Source organism: Lethenteron reissneri, chromosome 57 (genome assembly GCF_015708825.2).
Source record: "Lethenteron reissneri isolate LAM-NWPU_2019-01 chromosome 57, ASM1570882v1, whole genome shotgun sequence".
Taxonomy (NCBI): domain Eukaryota; kingdom Metazoa; phylum Chordata; class Hyperoartia; order Petromyzontiformes; family Petromyzontidae; genus Lethenteron; species Lethenteron reissneri.
The window spans coordinates 323,850-349,029 of record NC_083835.1 but is presented as its reverse complement, the minus strand read 5'-3'; positions in this window follow the sequence as shown (position 1 = coordinate 349,029).

Below are 25,180 nucleotides of genomic sequence, written 5' to 3'. Positions count from 1 at the left end.
GCCGCTCGCAAGCCGTGAGAGACGAACTCTCTCCTCCGTGCCGTTCAGTGGCCGATCCAGCCCCTCTCAGCCTCCCCTCTCGATTGTTCGTGCATGAGCAGTGCGGTTGAGTCCGGCAGCAGAGGCCGTCAGTCCCCAGCCCTCCCATCCCCGTTAATGTGCCCCGGAGGTGGAGCCAATTATAAAGCGTGAGAGCCGTGGAGTGAATCATGTCGAGTGGCACTGCTAGAGAGTGAATCATGATGAGTGGCACTGCTACAGAGAAGTGAATCATGATGAGTAGCACTGCTACAGAGGAGTGAATCATGATGAGTAGCACTGCTACAGAGGAGTGAATCATGTTGAGTAGCACTGCTACAGAGAAGTGAATCATGTTGAGTAGCACTGCTACAGAGGAGTGAATCATGATGAGTAGCACTGCTACAGAGGAGTGAATCATGATGAGTAGCACTGCTAGAGAGTGAATCATGATGAGTAGCACTGCTACAGAGGAGTGAATCATGATGAGTAGCACTGCTACAGAGAAGTGAATCATGTTGAGTAGCACTGCTACAGAGGAGTGAATCATGATGAGTAGCACTGCTACAGAGGAGTGAATCATGTTGAGTAGCACTGCTACAGAGAAGTGAATTATGATGAGTAGCACTGCTACAGAGGAGTGAATCATGTTGAGTAGCACTGCTACAGAGAAGTGAATCATATTGAGTAGCACTGTTACAGAGGAGTGAATCATGTTGAGTAGCACTGCTACAGAGGAGTGAATCATGATGAGTAGCACTGCTACAGAGGAGTGAATCATGTTGAGTAGCACTGCTACAGAGACGTGAATTATGATGAGTAGCACTGCTACAGAGGAGTAAATCATGTTGAGTAGCACTGCTACAGAGAAGTGAATCATGTTGAGTAGCACTGCTACAGAGGAGTGAATCATGTTGAGTAGCACTGCTACAGAGAAGTGAATTATGATGAGTAGCACTGCTACAGAGGAGTGAATCATGTTGAGTAGCACTGCTACAGAGGAGTGAATCATGTTGAGTAGCACTGCTACAGAGGAGTGAATCATGTTGAGTAGCACTGCTACAGAGAAGTGAATCATGATGAGTAGCACTGCTACAGAGAAGTGAATCATGTTGAGTAGCACCGCTACAGAGGAGTGAATCATGTTGAGTAGCACTGCTACAGAGAAGTGAATCATGTTGAGTAGCACTGCTACAGAGGAGTGAATCATGTTGAGTAGCACTGCTACAGAGGAGTGAATCATGTTGAGTAGCACTGCTACAGAGAAGTGAATCATGTTGAGTAGCACTGCTACAGAGGAGTGAATCATGTTTAGTAGCACTGCTACAGAGAAGTGAATCATGTTGAGTAGCACTGCTAGAGAGTGAATCATGATGAGTAGCACTGCTACAGAGGAGTGAATCATGATGAGTAGCACTGCTACAGAGGAGTGAATCATGTTGAGTAGCACTGCTAGAGAGTGAATCATGTTGAGTAGCACTGCTACAGAGAAGTGAATCATGATGAGTAGCACTGCTACAGAGGAGTGAATCATGATGAGTAGCACTGCTACAGAGGAGTGAATCATGATGAGTAGCACTGCTAGAGAGTGAATCATGTTGAGTAGCACTGCTACAGAGAAGTGAATCATGATGAGTAGCACTGCTACAGAGGAGTGAATCATGACGAGTAGCACTGCTAGAGAGTAAATCATGTTGAGTAGCACTGCTACAGAGAAGTGAATCATGTTGAGTAGCACTGCTACAGAGAAGTGAATCATGTTGAGTAGCACTGCTACAGAGGAGTGAATCATGTTGAGTAGCACTGCTACAGAGGAGTGAATCATGTTGAGTAGCACTGCTACAGAGAAGTGAATCATGTTGAGTAGCACTGCTAGAGAGTGAATCATGTTGAGTAGCACTGCTACAGAGGAGTGAATCATGTTGAGTAGCACTGCTACAGAGAAGTGAATCATGTTGAGTAGCACTGCTAGAGAGTGAATCATGTTGAGTAGCACTGCTACAGAGAAGTGAATCATGTTGAGTAGCACTGCTAGAGAGAAGTGAATCATGTTGAGTAGCACTGCTACAGAGAAGTGAATCATGTTGAGTAGCACTGCTACAGAGGAGTGAATCATGATGAGTAGCACTGCTACAGAGGAGTGAATCATGATGAGTAGCACTACTAGAGAGTGAATCATGATGAGTAGCACTGCTACAGAGGAGTGAATCATGATGAGTAGCACTGCTACAGAGGAGTGAATCATGATGAGTAGCACTGCTAGAGAGTGAATCATGTTGAGTAGCACTGCTACAGAGAAGTGAATCATGTTGAGTAGCACTGCTACAGAGAAGTGAATCATGATGAGTAGCACTGCTACAGAGAAGTGAATCATGATGAGTAGCACTGCTACAGAGGAGTGAATCATGATGAGTAGCACTGCTACAGAGGAGTGAATCATGATGAGTAGCACTGCTAGAGAGTGAATCATGTTGAGTAGCACTGCTACAGAGAAGTGAATCATGTTGAGTAGCACTGCTACAGAGAAGTGAATCATGATGAGTAGCACTGCTACAGAGAAGTGAATCATGATGAGTAGCACTGCTACAGAGGAGTGAATCATGATGAGTAGCACTGCTACAGAGAAGTGAATCATGATGAGTAGCACTGCTAGAGAGTGAATCATGATGAGTAGCACTGCTACAGAGGAGTGAATCATGATGAGTAGCACTGCTAGAGAGTGAATCATGTTGAGTGGCACTGCTAGAGAGTGAATCATGATGAGTAGCACTGCTAGAGAGTGAATCATGATGAGTGGCACTGCTACAGAGTGAATCATGATGAGTAGCACTGCTAGAGAGTGAATCATGTTGAGTGGCACTGCTAGAGAGTGAATCATGATGAGTAGCACTGCTAGAGAGTGAATCATGATGAGTGGCACTGCTACAGAGTGAATCATGATGAGTGGCACTGCTACAGAGGAGTGAATCATGATGAGTAGCACTGCTAGAGAGTGAATCATGATGAGTGGCACTGCTAGAGAGTGAATAATGATGAGTAGCACTGCTAGAGAGTGAATCATGATGAGTAGCACTGCTAGAGAGTGAATCATGATGAGTGGCACTGCTACAGAGTGAATCATGATGAGTGGCACTGCTACAGAGAAGTGAATCATGATGAGTAGCACTGCTAGAGAGTGAATCATGATGAGTGGCACTGCTAGAGAGTGAATCATGATGAGTGGCACTGCTAGAGAGTGAATTATGATGAGTGGCACTGCTACAGAGTGAATCATGATGAGTAGCACTGCTAGAGAGTGAATCATGATGAGTAGCACTGCTATAGAGTGAATCATGTTGAGTAGCACTGCTACAGAGTGAATCATGATGAGTGGCACTGCTACAGAGTGAATCATGTTGAGTAGCACTGCTACAGAGTGAATCATGATGAGTAGCACTGCTAGAGAGTGAATCATGATGAGTAGCACTGCTACAGAGTGAATCATGATGAGTAGCACTGCTCCAGAGAAGTGAATCATGATGAGTAGCACTGCTAGAGAGTGAATCATGATGAGTAGCACTGCTAGAGAGTGAATCATGATGAGTAGCACTGCTACAGAGTGAATCATGATGAGTAGCACTGCTACAGAGTGAATCATGATGAGTAGCACTGCTACAGAGAAGTGAATCATGATGAGTAGCACTGCTAGAGAGTGAATCATGATGAGTAGCACTGCTAGAGAGTGAATCATGATGAGTAGCACTGCTACAGAGTGAATCATAATGAGTAGCACTGCTAGAGAGTGAATCATGATGAGTAGCACTGATAGAGAGTGAATCATGATGAGTAGCACTGCTAGAGAGTGAATCATGATGAGTAGCACTGCTAGAGAGTGAATCATGATGAGTAGCACTGCTAGAGAGTGAATCATGATGAGTGGCACTGCTAGAGAGTGAATCATGATGAGTAGCACTGCTAGAGAGTGAATCATGATGAGTGGCACTGCTAGAGAGTGAATCATGATGAGTGGAACTGCTAGAGAGAGAATCATGATGAGTAGCACTGCTAGAGAGTGAATCATGATGAGTGGCACTGCTACAGAGTGAATCATGATGAGTGGCACTGCTAAAGAGTGAATCATGATGAGTGGCACTGCTAGAGAGTGAATCATGATGAGTGGCACTGCTACAGAGAAGTGAATCATGTTGAGTAGCACTGCTACAGAGGAGTGAATCATGATGAGTAGCACTGCTACAGAGGAGTGAATCATGATGAGTAGCACTACTAGAGAGTGAATCATGATGAGTAGCACTGCTACAGAGGAGTGAATCATGATGAGTAGCACTGCTACAGAGAAGTGAATTATGTTGAGTAGCACTGCTACAGAGGAGTGAATCATGTTGAGTAGCACTGCTACAGAGGAGTGAATCATGATGAGTAGCACTGCTACAGAGGAGTGAATCATGATGAGTGGCACTGCTAGAGAGTGAATCATGATGAGTAGCACTGCTACAGAGTGAATCATGATGAGTGGCACTGCTAGAGAGTGAATCATGATGAGTAGCACTACTATGCTAGAGAGTGAATCATGATGAGTGCCACTGCTAGAGAGTGAATCATGATGAGTGGCACTGCTAGAGAGTGAATCATGATGAGTGGCACTGCTAGAGAGTGAATCATGATGAGTAGCACTGCTAGAGAGTGAATCATGATGAGTGGCACTGCTAGAGAGTGAATCATGATGAGTAGCACTGCTAGAGAGTGAATCATGATGAGTAACACTGCTACAGAGTGAATCATGATGAGTAGCACTGCTACAGAGTGAATCATGATGAGTAGCACTGCTAGAGAGTGAATCATGATGAGTAGCACTGCTAGAGAGTGAATCATGATGAGTTGCACTGCTACAGAGTGAATCATGATGAGTGGCACTGCTACAGAGTGAATCATGATGAGTAGCACTGCTACAGAGTGAATCATGATGAGTGGCACTGCTAGAGAGTGAATCATGATGAGTGGCACTGCTACAGAGTGAATCATGATGAGTAGCACTGCTACAGAGTGAATCATGATGAGTAGCACTGCTACAGAGTGAATCATGATGAGTAGCACTGCTACAGAGTGAATCATGATGAGTGGCTCTGCTACAGAGTGAATCATGATGAGTGGCTCTGCTACAGAGTGAATCATGATGAGTGGCACTGCTAGAGAGTGAATCATGATGAGTAGCACTGCTAGAGAGGGAATCATGATGAGTGGCACTGCTAGAGAGTGAATCATGATGATTGGCACTGCTAGAGAGTGAATCATGATGAGTAGCACTGCTAGAGAGTGAATCATGATGAGTGGCACTGCTAGAGAGTGAATCATGATGAGTAGCACTGCTAGAGAGTGAATCATGATGAGTAGCACTGCTACAGAGTGAATCATGATGAGTAGCACTGCTAGAGAGTGAATCATGATGAGTAGCACTGCTAGAGAGTGAATCATGATGAGTGGCACTGCTAGAGAGTGAATCATGATGAGTGGCACTGCTAGAGAGTGAATCATGATGAGTAGCACTGCTACAGAGTGAATCATGATGAGTGGCACTGCTAGAGAGTGAATCATGATGAGTGGCACTGCTACAGAGTGAATCATGATGAGTGGCACTGCTACAGAGTGAATCATGATGAGTAGCACTGCTAGAGAGGGAATCATGATGAGTAGCACTGCTAGAGAGTGAATCATGATGAGTAGCACTGCTAGAGAGTGAATCATGATGAGTTGCACTGCTACAGAGTGAATCATGATGAGTAGCACTGCTACAGAGTGAATCATGATGAGTGGCACTGCTAGAGAGTGAATCATGATGAGTGGCACAGCTAGAGAGTGAATCATGATGAGTGGCACTGCTACAGAGTGAATCATGATGAGTAGCACTGCTAGAGAGTGAATCATGATGAGTAGCACTGCTAGAGAGTGAATCATGATGAGTGGCACTGCTACAGAGTGAATCATGATGAGTAGCACTGCTAGAGAGTGAATCATGATGAGTAGCACTGCTAGAGAGTGAATCATGATGAGTGGCACTGCTACAGAGTGAATCATGATGAGTAGCACTGCTAGAGAGTGAATCATGATGAGTAGCACTGCTAGAGAGTGAATCATGATGAGTGGCACTGCTACAGAGTGAATCATGATGAGTAGCACTGCTACAGAAAGTCTCTTTTATTATTCCGCGGTAGCCATGCGTCTTGGACGGGATGGGAATAAAAATCGAATTGACATCTACCCTGCCGGGTGGACAGGGTGTGTGCATGTGAGTGTGTGTGAGTGTGTGAGTGTGTGTGAGTGTGTGAGTGTGTGTATGTGCGGTTTCAGGAAAGGGCGGTCCTGCACAGATGCCATATTTTCTGTCCGTCTGCTACAACAGAGGTGTAGGGAATTTCAACAAGACCTACATCTCTGCTTTATTGACCTGGTCAAGGCCTATGACACCATCAGTAGGCCTGGGCTCTGGGTTGTTCTTCGTGCTTTCGGAGTCCCTGACCCTCTGCTCACGATCATTAAGGACCTTCATAATGGTGAGTGGGCCCGGGTTAAACTACGTGGCCGGGAGTCGGAGCCTTTCCCTGTACACCTTGGGGTGCGACAGGGATGTCCTCTGGCTCCCACATTATTTAACATCTATTTTGACCGCGTAGTTCGTGAAGCCTTCAATAGCTGTACCGGGGGAATTTCCGTTTGGTACAGATATAATGGGAGGCTGATCGACGCCCGGGTGCGATCAAGGGATGGCTCCCTATTGGTCAACCACGTTATGTATGCCGATGATTTGGTAATAGCTGCTCATTCAGAAGAGGAGTTGGAGGCGCTGCTGCTGAGACTGGAGCGTGCCACTAAGAGGTGGGGCCTTACCATCAGCCCCACCAAAACCAAGCACCTGCCTGGGTATTTTGTACCATCGGACACTCCACCCCCACAATTCCCAATCGGTGATGGGGCAGTAGTGGAGAGAGTGGAGAGTTTCCCATACCTGGGCAGTGTGCTTATGACCGGCTCCAGTTTAACAGCAGAGGTCTCACTCCGAATCAGTCGAGCGGCAATATCTTTTCATCGGTTGCGTAACGCTGTGTGGAAGCTACCTGGTCTGTCGCTCCGCATGAAGCTTCAGGTCTTCTCGGCCACGGTCATTCCCTCCCTTCTCTACGCTTGCGAGACGTGGACCCCCCTGGTGGAGCATCTTCGCCGGTTGGAAACATTTAGGCTGGCCTGCCTACGATCCATCCTGGGTTTAACCAGGCTGGATTGTGTGAGGAGCTCACAAATCCTTGAAAGATCTGGGCAAAGTCCCATCAGTGAGCTCCTCCGGCAGGCAAGGCTGCGTTGGCTGGGTCATGTAGCCCGCATGCCCAGCCACCGCATGCCTAAACAGCTTTTGTTCGGCCGGATCGAGGGGGCTAGACGGGCGCGGCACTGGCTGGAGAAGAGATGGAGTGATGTGGTACAGGAGGACGTGGAGCTGAGTGGACTTGCCGATGACTGGTACCAGCGGTGTCAAGATCGGCCTCAGTGGAGGAGGCTCGTGAAGGACGCTACTGGGCAGTTGGAGGCAGTCGCCCTCCAACAACAACGGAGGGCGGAGGAGCGACGCTCACAACAACGAGCGGAGCGCCGGGTGGCTAAAGCACATCAAGTTGGTACAGTAGGGGGCACAGGTGGTGCATCAGCCAGTCATCTCGGTCATCTCGGTCAGTCGACCCGTGGCACCTGGGTCTGCCCCGTGACCTCCTGCCAGCGGGCTTTCGACACTTCACGTGGCCTCAAGGTGCACTTGGCCTGGCACAAGCATCGTGGTGACGTCACCGCCACTTAGTGGCGAATGGCGGTTGTTGTTGTTGTTGTATGTCTTGGACACTTTTTGAAGGTGGAGCGGGGATGGACATGATGTCATCAAGAGGTGAGCGCCATTCGCCACTGACGTCACCACGACGCTTGTGCCAGGCTATGTGCACTTTCGAGGCCGCGTGAAGTGTCGAAGGCTCGCCGGCAGGAGGTCACGGGACAGACCCAGGTGCCATGGGTCGACTGAGATCACTGGCAGATGCACCACCTGTGTCAACTTGCTGCGTTGTAGCTGCCCGGAGCTCTGCCAGTTGTGAGCATCGCTCCTATGCCCTTCGCACGCACACACACTCACACACGCACACACACACACACACACTCATACACACACACTCACACACGCTGTGACACACACTCACACACACTCACGCACGCACACACACACTCACACACGCACACACACGCACACTCACACACTCACACACACACGCACACTCACACACGCACACACTCATACACACACACACTCACACACGCACACACACTCATACACACACACTCACACACACACTCACACACGCACACACACTCATACACACACACTCACACACACTCACACACACACTCACACGCACACTCGCACACACACTCACAAAGATTTTTACAAAGATCCCCCGTATAGCCTGAACAGACTGTAGGGGCAAGTGCTGTTAGCGAGCACCTATGAAGGCCGGAACGGTACACGAGGGGGTGGGTGGCCAGCACCACGCCCGACCGCCTTTGTCTCCCTAGTGGCGATGTTTACACACCGCACCAGGTACTCATTTAAGGCTGAGTCGACCTAGGGGAGGCCCAGGACCGGTTCAGATAATCGTCACTGGTGTTAGCCGTGAGCGGGAATCGAACCCGGGTCGCCAGGTTCATACACACTCACACACACTCACACACGCACACATCCTGAGGTTCGCGTTTCCACCAATGCGTCGCGAGAGCGATGATCGGTGCGAATCGACGTCCCGAGACACTCGCGGGCCACAGCGACGGGCAGTGTCGCCGCGCCTGGCACGGGGGACGTGGCACGCGGGACGTGGCACGGGGGACGGACGTTTCCCCTCCAGGTGGCCCTGGAGGGGAAACGTCCGGCCAGCAGCCTGGGCATCTTCCGCGCTCTGGTCGGAGCCAGGGTGTGGCTGGAGTTCCGCCATGCGCGGCTGACCCACGCCGTGCCGGCCTTCAAGGAGCAGTGGGCGATGGAGGAGGCCGTGTGCTCCGTGGCAGGTGACGGGGAGCTCTGCATGCTGTTATGAGCTACCCGTCGGAGGCCGTAGGACTGCGAGGGGGGCGGCGTACAGAACGAGAGAGTGAGCGAGAGAATGAGCGAGAGAGAGAGCGAGCGAGTAAGAGAGAGCGAGAGAGCGAGTGAGAGAGAGAGCGAGCGAGCGAGCGAGGGCTACATAAAGCCCCGTTTAAAAAAAAAAAAATTACGAAATGATGAACGAAACAAAGTGCCGAATACACCGATCATCTTCTTGTTTCCACTGATCGTAAAAAATAAAAATAATAAAAAAGAGGGCGGGAGGGGTGGGAGTGAGGGAGGGGAGGGAGGGAGTGAGGGAGGGGAGGGAGTGAGGGAGGGGAGGGAGTGAGGGAGGGGGAGGGAGTGAGGGAGGGGGGGAGGGAGGGAGTGAGGGATGGGAGGGAGTGAGGGAGGGGAGAGAGTGAGGGAGGGGGAGGGGAGGGGTGAGGGAGGGGAGGGAGTGAGGGAGGGAGGGGAGGTAGTGAGGGAGGGGAGGGATAGTGAGGGAGGGAGGGAGTGAGGGAGGGGAGGGGAGTGAGGGAGGGAGGGGAGTGAGGGAGGGAGGGAGTGAGGGAGGGAGGGGAGGGAGAAAGTGAGGGAGGGGATGGTATTGAGGGAGGGGAGGGAGTGAGGGAGGGAGGGAAGTGAGGGGGAGGGAGGGAGTGAGGAGAGGGAGGGAGGTGAGGGAGGGAGGTAGTGAGGGGGGAGGGGAGGGAGTGAGAGAGGGGAGGGAGTGAGGGAGGGGAGGTAGTGAGGGAGGGGGACGGATCAGTGAGAGAGGGGAGGGAGTGAGGGAGGGGAGGTAGTGAGGGAGGGGAGGGAGTGAGAGAGGGAGGAGGGGAGTGGGGAGGGGAGGGTGAGTGAGGGAGGGGAGGGAGTGAGGTGGGGAGGGGGTGAGGGAGGGGAGGGAGTGAGGGAGGGAGGGAGTGAGTGAGGGGAGGGGGAGGTAGGGATGTAGTGAGGGAGGGGAGGGAGTGAGAGAGGGGAGGGAGTGAGGGAGGGGAGGTAGTGAGGGAGGGGAGGGAGTGAGAGAGGGGAGGGAGTGAGGGAGGGGAGGTAGTGGGGGAGGGAGTGAGGGAGTGAGGGAGGGGAGGGAGTGAGGGAGGGAGTGAGGGGAGGGGTGGAGGGGAGGGAGGGGAGGGAGGTGAGCGAGGGGAGGGAGGGAGGGAGAAAGGGAGTGCGGGAGGGGATGGGAGTGAGGGAGGGGAGGGAGGAGAGTGAGGGAGTGCGGGAGGGAGGGAGGGAGGGAGGGAGGTGAGGGAGAGAGGGAGGGGGCAACGTGCCCCCGAGAGAGAGAGGGGTGACGGCGGCATCGCACTTAGCCCGGGGCCTGTGCCGTGGGGCAACGCGGGGCGGCCGGGCGGGCGGCCTCTTCAAACGGGCTCGCCCTGTATCTCTCAAGGCATCATCAAAGGGCGCGGGGAATCGTGGATGTTTATTTAAACGCCGCCTTTACGGGCGATCTGCGGCCCCGCATCGGGGGCGCTGTGTGTGTGCGGAGCGATGCTGCGCGTTCTGCAGGTGCGGGGGGGACCCCCCCCCCCCCCAGCCGAGGAGTGACTACAAAGCCGAGAGGTGGTCGTGTGACGACACAGCGATGGTGCAAGATTCTTGAAATCTTAAAATTACCACCCGCAACCTCTGTTCTATTAATACTACTATGGCTGTCTGTATTATTTTTTTATTTGATCAGGTAAGGCCCACTAAGCTATGGAGCACTTTCTTCTGAAACAACCAGGATTATATTATTTGGGTCTTTCGGTAACGTCACGTAGATAGGTGCAAAGAAAATAACAAAAAAAACTTATCGACGTGACTTTACCGAAAGACACAAAGAATGAATTCCTGCAGTCACGAAACGCTTTAAAGTCAAGATTTGACCTGGCTTATCACGCGGATTCTAAATCTGCAGAGGAAAACTGAAGAACCCGGAGAAAAAATCCACGCGATCACGGGGAGAGAGACACGCAAACTCCAAATATACAGCAACAGGTGTCAGAGTCGGGATCGAACCCACGCCCTCCCTCCTGTGTAGCAGGCGAGGTAGTCAACATCTCTCCACTGTGACGCCCCTGACGGTGGGAGGCTGCCAGCAAAGCTCTTGGGGGTGGCAACGGCCGGGCGGGTGGAGAGTGTTGGTAGCGAGTGCGGGCGTGGTGGCATCCGCAGCTTTAGCCACAAGGTGACTCCTCAAAGGCAGCCTCTTCCCAACATATCCACTGCTGGCCTCACACAGAGCTGTACTCGTTGGGCCGAGTCAGCCCGTGACCGGGATTTGAACTCACGCCCGCCCCAGTTGCGAGTCACACGCTCCTGCCGTGGCACCGCGTGGCCGCTCAGAGGGGGTCTCCGCTGCAGCGTTGACACGAATTCTTTTGTTGGCAGTGAATCGTTTCTTCGAGTTCCCAGAGAAGACGCTTCGACCTCCCTCTCGGACGCACACAGCGCAAGACACGCGCACACGCGCGCACTCAAACAACGCGCCCGGAACATTTGTGCGCGGTTTGTGCAATGTCCCAGAGTGGCTTTGGAGTGTGGAGTGAGAGAGGGCCTGGCAGCACGCTGACGCGAGCGATAGGAACTCAGACTCTGAGAAAGGAAGACGCAGAAGAGTGTCGAGAGTTGGGATTTGGCGTCAGATGGAGAGAGAGGGGGGGGCAATTATGACATTCTAGAACCAGATGACGCCAAAAGGCCTTTTGGCGTCATCTGGTCCAACCCATGTGAGACTAGGCTCTAAGGAAAGCTGTCTCGGGTGTGGACCAATCAACTTCAAGGACAGTGCACATTATCAGAGTTATGTCTTTTGTTTGTATTATGACTGCAGGTATTGCGGTCTATGCAAACATGACTCCTTGTAAAAAGGTGTCAGTTTTGTTGCCAGATAGAAGGGTAAAAAACAAATTATCATAGAATAATCCTGACAAGGCAAATGATGTGGATTGGGCACAATCTTGAGGTGAAAGCTGGGCCAAGGAAGCTCTGGGAGGATTTGGGAGATAGGTAAAAGGCCAACCAGGATGGGGTGTCGGGACGAGCTCCCAATTTTTGGATCAATAAAAAAATTGAAATATTCGGCCGAGATACGGAATTTCGGATGATTGGAAAATATGACGTCGAGGGAAGTGAGGTCACGATCCCGACATCCCGCCTGCATCGCAATGGACGATTTCCCGTGTCTTGAGCACGAGGTCGAGTTGGGTTATTACACAGTGGGCATCGTCTACACATCCGGAGAAGACCTTACATTTTCCTTACAGATCAGAAAAATCGATCATCCGACAAGTTTAAATCTTAGACTTCTCCCGAGAGGGTCTCGGTGCCACTTGGAGACATCGGCAACACCGGTGCCTTCAACTGCACCGCTGCCTTCTGATTAACGCATTCAAACTGTCACTGTGCCACGGATTTTAACACACTGTACGTGTTTTTCCCTGTGCAATCAACATTAATTTCCTTCTACCTCACATGTCTGTCACATATGAACAACAACAACGATACCTGAGCACTGAAACTGATTTTCGAAGGTAAAAGTGCGGCCGTGCAATTAATCGCTCGTGGCCACTGCTGGCTAATGGAGGGGGGGGGGCGCTGGAGAACTCTTTTCGAGAGGGTATTTGGCCTACTCTTCCATGCTGGCCAGACGTCTCGGGAGAGACGGGAGGAGCACCCACGCTCGACTCCACTGCGCGTGACCTGCCAACGGAACCCGACCGAACGCGCAGTGCGTGGAAGTGAACCCGAGACTTTCTGGGTCGCAAGCTCGGCGCACGAACCACGGCCCCGCCGCGCCAGCGTCCCGTTTGCTAAACCCACACGGAAGGGCTCCATGCATTTTTTTCCCATGGCTGTCAACAGCCGCTCTAATAATAACAGTGCCCGCGTGCGTGTGAGAGTGCGCGTGCGTGTGTGTGCGTGTGTGCGTGTGTGTGTGGACACAAAAAAAATCTGTCCAAACGCGCATTTATTCGTTTGCTCACAAAGGCAGCTCTCGCCTTCGATTTTTTTTTCGCTCGCAAACTCGCTCGCTCCCAACGTCCATCCAGCGAACACACACACACACAGAGATGCACAAACACGCTCTCCCGCACACACAACAGCGCGAGCGGTCGTGCACATCCGGCAGTTAGTGACCCGTGCGAGCGAGTGAGCGAGCGAGCGAACGAACGACTGAGCGAACGAGCTTGTGTGTGCATCCGTGTGTGTGTGCATCCGTGTGTGTGTCCGCGTGTGTGTACGCGCTGGGGACCGGCGGGCTAGCGAGTTGCGAGACAACGCAAGACCCCCCCCCCACCCCGGCCCTGAGTAATGGCTGTGTGTGGCTCACCTGCGTGGGTGTGCTCCCACTCAGGTGTGTGCGCGTGGCGTCGTGATGTTTGTCGTCGTGATGTTTGTCGGACGAACGGAAACTCACTCGGGCGGACGCCGCGAAGGGCAGCAGCTGTAACTTGGCGACTCGCGCCGCGTCTCAAACGGAGCTCAACTCGGGAGCGCGTGCCGTGTTCGTGCCATGTTCATGCCGTGTTCGTGCCATGTCCGTGCCGTGTTCATGCCGTGTTCGTGTCGTGTCCGTGGCGTGTCCGTGCCGTGTTCGTGCCATGTTCGTGCCGTGTTCGTGCCGTGTCCGTGCCGTGTCCGTGCCGTGTTCGTGCCATGTTCGTGCCATGTCCGTGCCGTGTCCGTGGCGTGTCCGTGCCGTGTTCGTGCCGTGTCCGTGGCGTGTCCGTGTCGTGTTCGTGCCATGTTCGTGCCGTGTTCGTGCCGTGTCCGTGCCGTGTTCGTGGCGTGCCCGTGGCGCGCGGCCGCAGGCGCCGCGTCTCACGCGCGGCAGTTCGCGGTAGGGGACGCGTGACCCATTCCACGAATGGCTTCGCGTGGGAGAAGAACGGAGGGACCCTTACTTGGGCAAACCGCTCCCGCGGCGTTAACCAGGGCGGCCGCTGAGTTTGAACCATAAAGTCCTGCGGAGGGTGGCGAGCGCGCGTCACCGTGAGTTCCGGTCCACGCGGCGCGCGTGCCCCCCGCCCCACGCGCTGTGTGCAAGGGGCGTGGCTCTGGAGGGCGCAGGCGGTGCAATTGCGCCGGGGCCCACGGGCCAGGAGGGGCCCAGGCGCCGGGCCACGACGAGGGAGTGGGAGTGAGGGGGGGGGGGTTGGCAGGGGGTCCCCGGTCTCTGTACCTGCGCCGGAGCCCACGCCGACGGCGCTACGCCGCCTGGGCGTCTGGGCGGTGTAGAGGGCCGGAGTGAGCCCTCGCCGCGGCGGCCGCGAAACGAGCGGCGTCCCAGCGGCCACCGCGAGAGGCGGCGGCTCCGTCCACGGCTCCTCGAGGCGAACTCGGCGGCCCGTGGCGCGGAGTCGCGCTCGCTCAGGACGCGACGCGCGCTCCCGGGCGGTCGACTTCGCGGCCGCGTCTCCGAATGTGATGAGCCGCGAGACGAGAGGACAAATTGTAGAAATCGCGAGGTTTTGTTGTGTTGTTGCTTTTCCGAACAACAACATCCCGGACAAAAGCGTCGAGGCGGCCCCTGTTCAGCATCGTGAAGAGAGGCCCCCAAACTCATCTCGGAGCTGGCACAATGGGACGAGTGCTCGCAGGCGCTTCGCATGTTTCTAGTGTGCATGGAAAAACCGAAGCTCGACTGAATAATAAAAATGTTTTTTTTACTTCCTGATTGCGATGGCGCTCTCAGGGTCAACACGCAAAGCGAACGCGCGCGCCCACGGAACTCATCACTCAGTGACGGCGGCGGCAGAGGAGGAGGATGGGGATGAGCGGGAGGACGATGAGGACGATGAGGTGTCAGGTTCATCTTCTTGGTTCTTTCGGTAAAGTCACGTAGAAGGTAAATAATAAAATAATAAAAATAAAACATTATAAAATACAATTGTATTTTATAAAATAAAACATAATAAAAAACAATAGTATTTTATTCATGTTTTATTTTTATTATTTTATTATTTCCCTTCTACGTGACTTTACCGAAAGAACCAAGAAGATGAATTCCCTGCAGTTACGAAAGCTTTAAATCGAAAAAAAGGTGTCAGGTTGTGAATCCCAAGCTGAACGCACCGCCCCAGCCGGCCAGTCACAACTGACACGTGCAGACCTTCATCCATCCACTGCTGGATGAAGGCCCCCCGAGGCCATATCGGTCAAGGGAATGGTTTGGCCATACTTCACCACGTGGGTTGGTGCGCGTTGGTGAAGGGAGTCACCCAGAACAGGGGCCCAGCAGTGGATCGAGGGGATCGCAATCGAAAGGTCGCGAGTTCAAATCTCGGTTAGGGTGGTTGACCCAGCCCATCATATCTATGGGGTGGATAAAACGAGTGCCACATTGTGGGGAAGTCAACGGTGGTTGTCGTATTGGATATACTCGCCGCCGCCATATGAATGCGGAATTTCCACCACTGTCTTCGGGTTGTTAACGGGGGATAATCGGCCGCCTCAGTGCGACATGCGGAGGGACGCGACATGCACATCGTGCTTGGAAGTCACCGCGGTGGTTGTCATCGGAAAGACGTTTCCACGTTAGGACTCCGACTCCTGGCAGATGAAGATCGCCCTGGGAGACAATACGACTCTGTCTCGCCGCTGTCTCTGAGCACGCGTTCCCAAGGGGTAGAGTGTCCGGCGGGGCGCCACGCGGACACCCTAGACCCGCTGTGCGGCGCGGCACAGACAGCGACGCCACCGCTGCTGCAGCAGCAGCCGCGGTAGCAGCAGCAGCAGGAGCAGCAGGAGCAGCAGCAGGAGCAGTGGGGGCAGCAGCAGGAGCAACAGCAGCAGGAGCAGTGGGGGCAGCAGGAGCAGCAGCAGGAGCAGTGGGGGCAGCAGCAGGAGCAGCAGCAGCAGCAGTGGGGGCAGGGGGGGGGGGCCGCGTCGACGCGTGGACTCCCCCCTACCTCAAACGAGCGCATCCACAGACCGACCACGCGAGCGATACGAGAACGTTTCTCTATTTACGCGACAATTTAACCAACACAATTATACAAACGAGATGGGAAAGGGCGAAATGGTTAAATTCACGATAAAACATTGTATCATTCATTGAACCTACGGATACTAATAAAAACGATGACGTTCTTTACGTGTGGGTAGACTCCACGGGAATAATTTTTGGAATATCTGCAAAAGAAAGTTCAGAGTGAGGTGTACGCAGTGCATGGACAACTCGCACGACTTACAACTGGGACGGAGTCTCAAGACTGGTTCTCAAGAGGGTCTTGCTCACACTGCGATGTGTGGCCGAGCCCTTTCTGAATGCGAGATTGGCTTCTCGCGCGAGAAAGAGAGAGAACGCGGAGAAACGCCACCACGCACAGTAGCGAGTTAACACTTAAAACTCCGCACGGGTGGATTCAAGAACACATTGTGGCACTTACATCTCCCGTCCACAAAGCCGACAACACCTTCTGCTCTGAGCCAATCTTCCATCTGCTAAGCACTAAACCAGGCTCAGACCTGCTGAGCTTCCGCGAGTTACGACGAGATCAGGCGCGACCAGGATCCTTTGGCTTGAGCCGCAATGGAGGGAACAAGAGCGGACGCGGCGTGGAGGCAGACGCGAGCGCGCGTAACGTTCGGGTAACGTAATGGTAACGTCCGCGCCGTGCAGGCAACGCTCACAATGATCCAGCCGGCACTGATGATGCACGCAGAGTCTGCTGACGAGACACGTTGTGTGGCGAAACGAGCTAGAGATTGCTTGCCTTGAAGCAATGCTGCTGGCAAGCACTTCCCAGGAGGCCATGCGTGCGGCATTGTGTCTGTGTGCAGAGACGGACTGCTGTGGAGGAGACGCGTCCCGCAATGGACACACACACAGACACGTGGGGCTGTCACGCTCCCAGCTGAGACGCCACGGCGGTCACGTGGGACACCGCGACTGAGTAATGCAGAAGTGATCGAACTTTGTTTCGATCCCAGGAAACTTGAGTTCGGTTCCCGCTCACGCCCAACACCAGTGACAATTATCTGAACCGTGCTGGGCCTCCCATATGTCGACTCAGCCTCAAATCAATACCTGGTGCAGTGTACAAATATCGTTACTTGAGAGACAAAGGTGGTCGGGCGTGGTGTTGGCACCCCCTTATGTGCCGTTCCGGACTTGATAGGTGCTCGCTAACAGCACTTGCCCCAAACGTATGTTGAGAAGAGAGTATACGGGGGTCTTTGTTTTTGTATTGCATGCGTGTGTTTGCGTGTGTTTGTGTGTGTGTGTGTTTGCGTGTGTTTGCGTGTGTTTGTGTGTGTTTGTGTGTGTTTGCGTGTGTTTGTGTGTGTGTGTGTTTGCGTGTGTTTGTGGGTGTTTGTGTGTGTTTGCGTGTGTTTGTGTGTGTGTGTTTGCGTGTGTTTGCGTGTGTTTGTGTGTGTGTTTGCGTGTGTTTGCGTGTGTTTGTGTGTGTGTGTTTGTGTGTGTGTGTGTTTGCGTGTGTTTGCGTGTGTTTGTGTGTGTGTGTTTGCGTGTGTTTGTGTGTGTGTTTGTGTGTGTGTGTGTTTGCGTGTGTTTGTGTGTGTGCGTGTGTTTGCGTGTGTTTGCGTGTGTTTGTGTGTTTGCGTGTGTTTGCGTGTGTTTGTGTGTGTGCGTGTGTTTGCGTGTGTTTGTGTGTGTGTTTGTGTGTGTTTGCGTGTGTTTGTGCGTGTGTGTTTGCGTGTGTTTGCGTGTGTTTGTGTGTGTGCGTGTTTGCGTGTGTTTGTGTGTGCGTGTGTAGTGGGGAGCGGAATCGTAGTGGTTAGCGCGCTGGGCTATGAACCCGGCGACCCGAGTGCGATTCTCGCTCACGGCCAACACCAGTGACGATTATTTGAACCGATCCTGGGCCTCCCCTAGGTCGATTCAGCCTCAAATGAGTACCTAGTGCGGTGTACAGTAAACATCGCCACTCGTGAGACAAGGCGGGCGTCGTGCTGGCCACCCACCCCCTCGTGTACCTTTCCGGTCTTCACAGGTGCTCGCTCACAGCACTTGCCCCAACAGTCTGTTAAGGCTACACGAGGGAGGGTCTTTTTGTTTTGTGTTTGTGTTTGTGTTTGTGCGTCTCAGCAATACCAGACACGTGGCCACATACCCACATGCCCCTATGATGCGGCGTCGACATCTCGCTACATATTTTAAGTTACAAGTTTCGGTTGTCATTTTTTGTTTGTCGCATAATTGAGTTATTTATTTTTATAACATTGGCACGTCTCGCCTGTGTTTAGCGTTTTCACGCCAGGTGTCATAACCGTGCCAAGGAGCGTCGTTACAGTGCTGAGAGAAATGTTGGCAGGAAGTGAGAATTGGGACGATTCGGCGGGCAAGCGGGCGGGCAAGAAGGGGGTGAGTGGGCGGGCGTGTGGGTGGGTGGGTGGACGGGCGTGTGGGTGGGTGGACGTGTGGGTGGACGTGTGGGTGGACGGACGGACGACCGGGTGGGTGGACGGGCGTGTGGACGGGTGTGTGGACGGGCGGGCGTGCGGGTAGCGTGCGGGTAGCGTGCGCCGCGTCACACCGCGGACGGCGCCAGCATGCGGGCCGGGCGGGTGGTCCGTGAGGCCACCGCCACCGCCGTGCGGGCGGGCGGGCGGGCGGGTGGGTGGATGGTCAGGGTGGGCGAGTGGGTGGTCAGGGTGGGCGAGGGCCGGATCGGTGGAGGTGGCCGAGCGGTCAGGTGGGGCGTGTGTCTGTGTTTGTGCAGGTGGCCGTGGTGAGGGGACGGGAGCGTGGCGTGACGTTACGTTCAGGCGAATGTCGAAGTTGTTTGGCGCGGAGTTTTCGCCAAACTGAAGTCCTCGTGGTCCAAACCACAGCAGAGTCTCGTCGTGGTTCGCCAATCTGCGAGTGCGTGCGATTACAAATACAGTTGATGCATGGCGCACGAGCCTGATGATTGCTAAACATGCTCTAAGTGACACCGCTCACCCAAATCACACAAGGAATCTGGTGACGTTGCTGCTGCTGCTGCCTTGGTGCACACAGATACACAACCCAACGCGTCCGTCGTTAACACAGCGGCCTTCAAGGGAAAAATATACATTGGGTGACGTTTCGTGCGATGGTCCTTTTCAGCGCACATGGAGAAGGGTCATTGCCCAAAACGTGGCCTAATATTAACTTTTACTTTCAATGTAATTCAAATTAATTCGTCTCGTCCTTTCGAATGCGGGTTGAGTCGTTACATGCTGCAAGAGCCTGATGATTGCTCAACAAAAGTCCCCGACACCATGCAGCGAGTGCTGTGTCACGTGGCGGAGACACGTGCCAAACGCCCACACAGACAAAGATCTCCCATATAGCCTTACAATACTGTTGGGGCAAGTGCTATTATCGAGTAGGAGCTGTGAATGCCAGCACGACACACCGACACACACACACACACGGACACACACGCACCAGATCTCTATTTTGAATGTGAGTGCACGCTCTCTTTCACCTGCGGAATGTTTGAGCAATCAAGAAGAAGAAGCAGCAAAGCAGGAAACGCGGCCAGAAGGACGCCGATCGTAGAAACGCAGCGATGACATCAGCCCGTGTGCAGGGCCTGGGTTCATTGCACCACAGCTGTGAATCATTCCACCAGAGACCCCCCTCCCTTCAGCTCCGCCCCGGAGAGTCGATACATCGTCATCAGCCAGTTGATAAACATAACGCGGTGAATGGTAGCGCCTCTGGTGGCTGCGGTGACCAGCCTCACGTCGGCACCACCGAGATTCCTCGGCTCGCAGTCCGATGCGCGCAGCGTCATCTCGCGTGACGGGGTGGAGGCACCGGCCGGGTCTCGTGTCGGCCCTGGCCATCGGTCGGACTCGCCTACCGAGCGCAGGGACCTGGCTGGGAGCTCCTGGGGGGAATTGGCTCGGCCGGCAAGGCGGCGGCCGCGTATAGGTACGGCAATCGATTCGTGAACCCATCTGTGCGGAGTTTTTGCGTATTACCCTCTCGTTTCTCTGGGTTCTCTCTCAAGCTCAGGTTCATGGCCTCGGCTCTGGAGCAGCAGCAGCAGCAGGACAACTCCCGGAGAGAGAATGTTGAGGCTTTGCTCCGGCAGCATTGTTTAACAGCCTGACTGCTTAAACCAATGCGGCTTGGCACCGGACTTGTCACTGGACTTGGCACCGGACTTGATACTGGACTTGAAAAGGGCCAATGTGCCGATGGACGAACCCACATGAATGTGTAATATGTGGAGACACAGAATGGGGCTCTGTTTATATTTGCTTTGGGTGTCTTAGCGGCAGAGCGAGCGGCACACGATCGGAGTTCAATTCCCTCGGGGGTCGAAACAATAAGCACTACTTCGTGGGGAAGTCAACAGAGGATGTCCTATGGATAAACTCGCCCCCGCCATAGGAATGTGGAATTTCCAGCGCTGGCTCAGGGCGGTAAACGGGAGATGAGCACGACTGCCCGACGTCGCCGTGGTGGTGTGGCCGTGCCAGTGTGGCGTTGCCTTCTGTCCGAAGTGCTCATCGGCTGGCCCGGCTCTGGTGCGGAAGTTGCAGAAAGAGGGGGGCAGAGGGCGGAGAGAGAGGAAGGGCGGGGGGAGGGGGCGGTGCAGGTAACGCCGCCGCCGCCGACGAGGAGGAGGAGGGGGGGAGCGGGAACCCTACCCGCGGTGCGCCACATTCCTGCCCTGCCAGACGCGACCGGCCCCACCAGCTCCTTATCGGGGCGGGCGATCGCGCGCTGCCTGCGTGTGCTGCGTCATCCCCATGCGGGGGCAGGCACTCTCATTAGCCCCGGCTGCCCCTAAACAGGGGTAATCTCCCGGATTACACTGATTACAACACGTGTACTGCGCCTGCCCTGGAGGTGCACGCGTGTGTTCGTGCGTGTGCGGCTGTGCGCATGGCAGAGCGGCGGTGGCAGTGGTTGGCTCTCTGCGCGACGAACTCGCCCGGCCGCCCTCGATTCCCGACCACGGGAAACTGCCGTGGCTCGTAGCCCCGTCGATGCAGGGCCTCCTCATCACGAGGTCGCTCTCATTGAGCACCCAGTGCAGTGAGGACACGTCGTGGTGCTGGCCACTCACCCCCTCGTGCGCCGTGCCGGCTTTCATAGGTGCTCGCTAACAACACTTGGCCCATGAGTCTGTTAAGGCTACACGGGAGAGGGAAACTTTGTCTTTATGAGTACAGATGCGCGCCTGCGCTGAGGGCCTTAGTGACGTCTCACGGGGTAGGCGGCGTGGGGTGTAGCAACAGCCACGTGTCCCACCACCTGCACCGCGAGGCGGACGGGCCCGGCGCGGGGACGGGTGAAGCGAGCTGGGGCCGGCGACCCGCGGGGGGAGCCCGGCCGGGCCCACCCGGCAACCAGCGCGCCACGCGGCTCCCTTCCCGGGGGGAGCCGCGCGTTTTCACCCGGGCTGACCCCCCCCACCCCGCCCCCATCATCGTCATTTATTCTAGTGACGTCACACACGTCGATCGTGACGCCGTCACGCGAGCCGCGTCGCCCGGTCTCGCGCCGCCAGAGACTCGACAACAAATCCCCCCCCCCCCCCACAAGGGGGAATGGAGAAATCCGCAGAGGAATCTCATTGAGCCCCGACAACATTGTGACTTGCTGCGGTCTCACCTGAGAGCGCTTGACGCAGCTTCAAGCGAAACGTCGCGCATCCAATTGCCGCTAAATGTGTCTTGTGAGGATCGCTCTTTCGTCTCGCGACCGCTGAGAGAGCTGCAACGATCACAACAATCACAACGATCACAACAATCACAACAATCACAACGATCACAACGATCACAACAATCGGCGCGTCGTTGCAACGCTTGCACGCGTGTGTCAGGTGATGGAGGGTCTTACGACAGCAATTTGGACAGATCCTCACATGGGCCTAACCAGAAAATCAACGATGAATCAATTGATGGGGTAGATAAAATGAGTACCGCTGTGTGGTCGTCACCAAGCTGTGAAAGCGCTTCCTAGAATGTTACTCTGAATGTTGGCATTCAGTGAGACATTTGAGTTTCTGTGGAAGTTAAACAGTTCAATATAATTCGATTTTTACTTTACCTTGTTGCACAATAATGTTACAGTATATGGACCTGATGTAAATAGTGTGCCCGTGTTTCACCGCTGTGCGCATGCGTGATGTGCCTGGACCACACTGCCGACTGCCTCAGGTCTCGGCAGCGAAGCAGTCTTGGGCCTGGATAGCGCTTGGGATGGGCGACCGCCACGCGTTCACGTGACCACAGGGCTGCTGTCGGGATCCGTGGTGGGCAGCAGATGGCAGCGCAGCAAAGCCAAATGTTGTGCTGTACTCCGACGCTCCCACCCCCCTATCCACACCAACCAGCGTGGAGGTGCAATCGTCAAACGAACCGCGGGACGGGCGCGTCGGGAGGGGTCTGCATCCAGCAATGGATCAACAAGATCGAGAAAAGTTCACTGCAAAGGAGTTTTTGGTATATTTTTGTCAAATTCACATCCCGTCTGCAACACGGCCGACTGGGAGTGCAGAATTCCCCACCTACAGGTTCAATAAACACCAGCAAGAATCTCGGCAGGTTTTGACAAGCAGTGTCTCGTCGGCAGCAGAGTCGGGCTCACATGGACCCATGCAGTTGAACTGCCCGCTGTGGCAAACACAGCATAATCAGCGGCGTGGCTGTGGGGACCATCGGCACCACAACGGCTCGACAAACGTCTCGCTCCTGCTGGAGTGGTCTCTGCCAAGTGTGTTTACATTGAATGTACCAATAATGAGCACTTCAAGCATCAGGTCATCAATAAATCAGTCAGGATATATCGCCACTCACACCAGCATAGGCCTCTCACGGCACTCTCCACACGGCAGCATTAGCATGAACGCCCACCGCTCATGATTGATATAATATGAGATGCTTCAGTTGAAATCTCAACAAACTAAAGTCATTTAGGCAATAATACAATAATAATATAATAAAGTATATATTCTACATCATGGGACCTCCTTTACCAATATACCAAAATATGAGAATAGTTTTTTCCCATTTTTTCTGGCAACAAAAAACACCTTTTACAAGGATTCATGTCTGCATTAACCACACTACTTGTGGTCAGAATGCAAACAAAAAACATACTCTGATAACACTGGTCAACACACTTTTTCTGGCATAAGGTATTCCAACGGTTTTAATGTAATTTTGGGGTGCTGATTCCAAATCTGGCATCAGTTTTTATCTATCACATCAGGTTTTTGAGATATTAAATATAGAATTTTCAATAAAAACTGCAGAAGAAAAATATGAAATAAATGTGGATATCTACACAAAATGATATTATAAACACACTATCCTAAAAATACAGTACCATATTTTAACACCAAAGCAGTCACTGACTCGCAACAACTTGCAATCATAAGTGACAGATAATTTCGGGTAAAATCAATGAAAATGTGGTATATACCGATAGCATAAATGAGATGTGATAGAGCAAATCTGAGATCAGATTTGGAATCAGCACCCTGAAATTAGTCTAAAACAGCTGCAAAAGTCCAGGCCAGAAAAAAATGTTTTTTTTTTTGACCAGTGTATAATAGATGCATTGTATTTTAAACTTATTGGTCCACACCAGAGACAGCTTTTTTTGCCTCGTCTCAAACGGTGTTAGACCAGAGGACGCCCAAAGGCATACACAGCACAAAGACAAAGCCACTATCAGAGTAATGAGAGCTCGGGGTGAACATCTACATCATGGGACCTCCTTTGCATATATTATCAGAGTATGTGTTTTGTTTGCATTCTGACCACAAGTATTGTGGTTAATGCAGACATGATTCCTTGTTTAAGGTGTTTTTTGTTGCCAGAAAAAAGGAGAAACCCCCTATTCTCAGTGCAAATTCTAACTAAGACAACAGCCGGGGTGTTGGCGATTGGACTTCTTCGCTGTCGGGTGGTGCCACGTGTTGCTCGGCACCACGTCCGACGTTTCGCTCCGCGTTCCGGGAGCTTCTGCAGGCACCGCAGAACTTCTCCAGAAACGGAAGCGCCCCCCCCCCCCTCCACGCAGAGGCTGCCCGCGAGCCGCCCCAGAGCGCCGCTGGGACGAGGACCCAGGCTCGGTGAGCGGCGCCGTGAATCGAGGCGCTGGGCCGGTCGCCCCGTGCATTGCAGATGGCGCAGGGTGGCGCGGGGGGGGGCCGTGGGGGGGGAGCTTTTCACAAACGTTCATTAATAAACTAATCGTCAACTCACACGATTTGGCCGGTAATCTTATATTGCGGCGAGGCAGCCATGGGACATTCAATACGCGGCGCGGCCACGGTTTTGCGTGCGCGTATGAAATGTCACGGGGGAGAAGCCCTTATCTAAACACCACACACACGCGCGCACACACGCGCACACACACACACGTGTACGCGCGCGTGCGTGTGTGTGCGCGTGGCCCACGGTCCCAATGCAGAACTCACGCGAACACAAAGCGCGGCCTGGGTCTCACGCGTGTGCTCCGCTAATTACACAGCGATTACATTATCAGCGCCGCGACACAGAGAGGGAGAGCGAGCGGCAGAGAGAGAGAGAAGAGCGCGAGGGAATTTGCGTCTTCCATTCCGCAAAACGCTCCCCGCAGTAGCACCACACACACACTGTCGCAAAGACCCTCTCAAAGTGCAAATTGTAATACACCTGCAATCTCCACGTGTCATCTTCTGCACGAGCCACTAGACTGCACCCTCCAGCTATGTAGATTGTTACCATGGGCCCTCTCGGCTGGATATAATTACCGCACGAGCAATTTGCTCGCACGGTTCTTGTGAAGCGTTTCGTGCATACGTGCGTGTGTGTGCGTGCGTGCGTGTGTATGCGTGCGTGCGTGTGTGTGCGTGCGTTTGTGTGTGTGCGTGTGTGTATGGAGCACAGGTCCGTGTGTTCAGTGGACGCATCCGCTGGTAAATTCAGCGAGAGCTGCGGTTTAGCGGCACGCGAGGTGTGACACTCGGAGTAGCGTGTGTGGGTTTGTGAGCTGGTGTAGGGATGGGAGGCCGTAGTGAGTGTCGTGTTTAGCCGGCTACGCTACGAGCCCGGCGACCTGAGTTCGACTCCCACCCCCGAGCAATGTTCTATGGCAATATGTTCAGGAGCGAA